Source organism: Macaca nemestrina, chromosome 5 (genome assembly GCF_043159975.1).
Source record: "Macaca nemestrina isolate mMacNem1 chromosome 5, mMacNem.hap1, whole genome shotgun sequence".
Classification (NCBI taxonomy): domain Eukaryota; kingdom Metazoa; phylum Chordata; class Mammalia; order Primates; family Cercopithecidae; genus Macaca; species Macaca nemestrina.
In genome coordinates this window covers 64,543,992-64,549,185 of record NC_092129.1, presented here as the reverse complement: position 1 = coordinate 64,549,185, position 5,194 = coordinate 64,543,992, and positions in this window count along the sequence as shown.

Genomic DNA, 5,194 nt, shown 5'->3' with positions numbered 1-5,194 from the left:
TACCCAAAGGATTATAAATTATGCTGCTACAAAGACACATGCACACGTATGTTTATTGCAGCACTATTCACAATAGCAAAGACTTGGAATCAACCCAAATGTCCATCAGTGACAGATTGGATTAAGAACATGTGGCACATATACACCATGGAATACTATGCAGCCATCAAAAAGGATGAGTTTGTGTCCTTTGTAGGAACATGGATGCAGCTGGAAACCATCATTCTTAGCAAACTATCACAAGAACAGAAAACCAAACACCGCATGTTCTCACTCATAGGTGGGAACTGAACAATGAGATCACTTGGACTCAGGAAGGGGAACATCACACACCGGGGCCTATCATGGGGAGGGGGGCGGGGGTAGGGATTGCATTGGGAGTTATACCTGATGTAAATGATGAGTTGATGGGTGCAGCACACCAACATGGCACAAGTATACATATGTAACAAACCTGCACGTTATGCACATGTACCCTACAACTTAAAGTATAATAAAAAAAAAAAAAAAAGAAATCTAATTACAATAATTCAAACTGTGAAATATTGAAATCCACATGATAGATAATTTCAATAATGTCCTATAGTAAGTCTGTGGTGTACAGGAACAAAACCCTGGTCTTCTGCTTTTCCAATATTCCAGGCTGCCTCGGTTCAAATTCTCTTGAAAATTTAGATAAAATTGCAAGGTTGACTTTGGGTTATGAGTATTACCCTTGGCAGGCTGCTTCAATTATCATATAAATGTATGTTAATTATCATATTCCTCATACTTCAAATGAACTTATACAGGAACTATAGTTATAGCTACTAGATTCTAGACTCTGGGAATTAGGTGATTCAAACTGACTCTTTCTTTCTTGTAATTCCAGAGGAGCATATCATAAAAGAGGAATGGTATTTCCCACCACAGTCCCAGCTGGTAATTCTGATTGTCCCATGATTTCACAGCTGCAAATCAGCCCCCACCCAATAACACTTGTCTCTGGCAATGATCCTTTCCTTAATTAGAACATGACTTAGACTTTAGTCCTAACTTATCTGTTGCCTTGGCCCTGGGCTACCTGAGTACAGGCTGGTTTAGTTGGAAAAGAAAACCTACTTGAACATAGGTCTGTTTATCCTAACATTGAACAAAGGGTAGAGCCATTTGTCTGGTTGCTGAATTTACTTTATTTAGCAACTGAATTTATTTTCTTTGATAACTTCTCTCTCTTACAGTCTAGTCTTGTCAAGGCTTTGTACTTGTGGTGTCATTTTTATAGTTCTTATTCCTTCCTCAACTTGGGTATGGCCTCTAGAAAAAACCATTAGGTCTTGTCCAAGCCTGTATGTGACAGCATGTGGGGTGTGATGTGAGGAGCAGGTAAGGCTTTCCTCTAAGGCAGCAGGTAGGTTAAACCTAATATTGCCCTTTCCTCCTTTTTTTAAAAAACCTTGAATTTCCAGGGTCCCCGTCACTTCTCTGAGTGGCTAAGTCATACAGATGAGAGCTTTCCTCTAGAAGTCTATGTCAAAATACATGTATATTAGAGAGGAGGGTATATTTAAAGAAATTTGTGATTTCTGGCATTCTTTCTGCTCACCTTACACTTTGATACATTCTCTTGGAAAGGCACCAATAGAAGGTAAATAGAAGATACACAGAAAATGAGGATAAGGTCAAATGACAGGAAAAGTAAATATTTTATTTTTCAAATAAAACACTATGCATCTACAATGTACATGGTAGTATACTAGATAGTTGGGGAAGATATAAAAGTGGTACAAAATCTGCTTCCATGAATTTGGGAGATAATCTGTGAGCCAGTATCTACATGTGAATCTATATGTTTTACATATAGATTTGTGAAAAAGGTAACAGTGCCATCTGGTACATGTAAAAGTGCTGAAAACAGATAGTATTTGCTACAGAGTCCTCTCAGAGAGGACATGGTATTAGAGCTGTATATTTAAGAAGCAGGAACCTCAGATTTACTATGATCACAGGTGGCTTGGAATTGGACTGTGCATAGTGTTTGGTAGATAAAAGAAAGAAACAAATCAGGCTAAAATGAAAGATTTACTTTGAGCAACTGAAGATAGGAGTTGAGACTGTATCTCATGGGCTCTAGGTAGCCATCTTCTATGGTCTGAATGATTTTGTCCCTGTCTCAAAAATTCATATTGAAACTTAACCCCCATGCAACAGTGTTGGAAAGCATGGCCTTTGGGAGGTGACTGAGTTTTAAGAGCTCTGCCCGAATGAATGGGATTAGGTGCCCTTATAAGAGGGCTTGGCAAAGGGAATTTTTACTCTTGCCCCTTCACCTTCTGCTATGAGGACAGAGCTTTACTCTTCTCCAGAGGAAGAGGTGTTCAATGTGCTATCTTAGAAGCACAGATGGGACCTTTAACAGACAACCAAATCTGCCCATGCCTTGATCTTGAACTTCCCAGCCTCCAGAATTGTGAGAAAATAAATTTTTCTTCTTTATAATTTTAATTTCTTGTAATGTATAATTACTAAGTTTGTAATATTTTGTTATAGCAGCATACACAGACTGGGACAGTTAATATTGAGTGTCAACTTGATTGACTTGAAGGATGTCAAGTATTGATCATAGGCATGTCTGTGGGGGTGTCGCTAAAGGAGAATAACATTTGAGTCAGTGGGCTGGGAAAGGCAGACCCACCCTTAATCTAAGTGGACACCATCTAATCAGCTGCCATTGCAGTTAGGATATAAAGCAGGCAGAAAAACGTAAAAAGGCTAGACTGGCCTAGCCTCCCAGCCTACATCTTTCTCCCATGTTGGATGCTTCCTGCCCTTGAACATCAGACTCCAAGTTCTTCAGTTTTGGAACTCAGACTAGCTCTCCTTGCTCCTCAGCTTGCAGATGGCCTATTGTGGGACCTTGTGATCGTGTGAGTTAATACTTAATAAACTCCGTTTTATATGTATCTGCCCTATTAATTCTGTCCCTCTAGAGAACCCTGACTAATACACATACTAAGACACCATCCCATCGAGATGTCTGAATACAAAAATAACAAGATAAAATGAGTGTCTTAGGAAGAATTGTGTTGATAGTGGATTTGAGATAGCAGACAGTGCAGGAGAAAGGACTGGTTAGGCAACAGCAGAAATCCAAATTTGTTTAAGACAATAATGTTTAAAATAAACTTCAGCCACATTAAATTTAAAGGAGTTTGAGCAACGAACAATTCACGAATCAGTCAGCCTCCTGAGCCAGAGGAGGCTCTGAGACTCCAGCACAGCCACATGGTGGAAGATGATTTACGGACAGAAGAAGGAAAGTGACGTACAGAAAATGGAACTGAGGTATAGAAATAGCTGGATTGGTTACAGGTTAGGGTTTGTCTTATTTGAACGAGGTTCAAACAACTGGCTACATTTGATTGGCCAAACTCAGTGATTGACAGAAGTGTGGGCTATGGTCTGTTTACTCCTCCACTTATTATAGTTCACGGTGTACACAGAAACCTTTAGGCTGAACTTAAAATATGTAAGGAGGCTGCTTTAGGCTAAACTTGATTTAACAGTAACTAGGAATGAAGGTGAAAGAAAAAAAGGATTTTAAATAATTGTCTGGACACGGAAAATTAATGAGATGAAGGGGAAAAGAAGATAATGAGATGTCCAGCCTGAATGACTCAGCTTCAGGCGGGTGAGAGTGACCTTGTGTCAGCTAGATGACTTAGTGGAAGGTAAAGCCCCAGATCTCAAAAAGTATAATTAGAGATTCACAGAATTTTAAAGCTGGAAAGGGTTCTAGAGATAATCTATTTTAGATCCTTTATAAGAGGACAACTAAAGCAAAAGAAAGGTCTGTGACTCAATCCAGGACAGTAAGCATGGAGGGGGGCCATAGTGTAGCAGCACCTACATCCTCTCCCACCAGGCCATCCTGCTTGTTTCCCCATCCTGACCATGTAGCTCTCTGGACAGTGGTTCTCAAGGTCTGAACCGAGGACCAGAGCCTGTCTGCAGTCAAATTAGGCAAAATAAGGGAAACAGATAATTTTTCAAAAAGTTAATCATTTAAGGAATCAGTCTTTACTCTGTAATCTAAGTTCCTAACTCAGTCTTTGTTTTAATTTACGGATCTGAAAAACCCACAGGTCTGAGAGTCATTTCTCTGTAGGATAGCAAGTTATGTGTGAGCTCTCTTTCCCAAAGCACAACAGCAGGGCGTAAAGAAGCAGCCACAAAAAGGATGACAACAGTGTTTTCCTGGCTCTGCCCCAATCCCCACTGCCAGGATTACAGCCATCTTCCCTTTGTTGTAATTCTCTTGCCATAGGGGTGGGCAGGAGTCCCCGACAGAGGGGCGGGGGCGGGTGAGCGGCTCCCACCACCCAGAGCTCGGAATCACTGTCCCTCGGCCGTAGACCAAGGCTTGGTGGTGGCAGCCGGGGCGTGGACATCCATTCTTTGATATAGCCCTGTGGGATTTCTTTACTCCTCAGTCATAGGTAAGGTACACTGCAAAAGCGGCTTCAATCCCCCTCCCCAGCTAATTACCTTCCCGGAATGACGCCTCAGCCCCTCACAGAAGCAGACCCTGGTGGGCTGTCCCGTCTGAGCTCCAGAGAGGCTCTGCCGCCCGCCGGGATCCAGGGCTGCGTTCCGTCCCGGGGGACATAAAACCCGACAGGGGATAACGGGTCACAGCACCCTCCTGGCAGTAAGTCATGGGACTTGGGCACGCTGGGTTAGCCGGCGGGAAGGCCTGTGGCGGCAATCACCAAAGGTCGAGCAAGGGCTGACCCATTTCCTCCAAAAATGAGCCAAAGGGAAAGCAGTGCCCCGGAGTCAAGGGATCGGGGCTGCTTCTCCTTCAACTAGCGGCGGGAACAAGTCATGCTACTGGGGCCTGTTTCCTCAATTGTAAAATGAGGGGTCTAGGATTCCCTCTAGGAATGTAAGATTCTAAAATCGAACAGGGTTTGCTAGCACCGCCAGGGCGGAGCCTCACGGGGCGCCGCGGGAATCCAACGACAGGACTCGCCACAGCAGGAGCTCTCTCCAGACCCTACTCTAGCCACGTGGCTGCCGGGTCAGAGGGCAGCGTGCGCGTCCCCGCCGGGCCTGCGTGCGCGTCCCCGCCCAGCTGTCGGCAGAGGCCGGGCCGGGTGGGCGGGGCGCGGCAGGGCGCGGCGGGGCGGGGCGCGCCAGGAGGGCGGCTGCC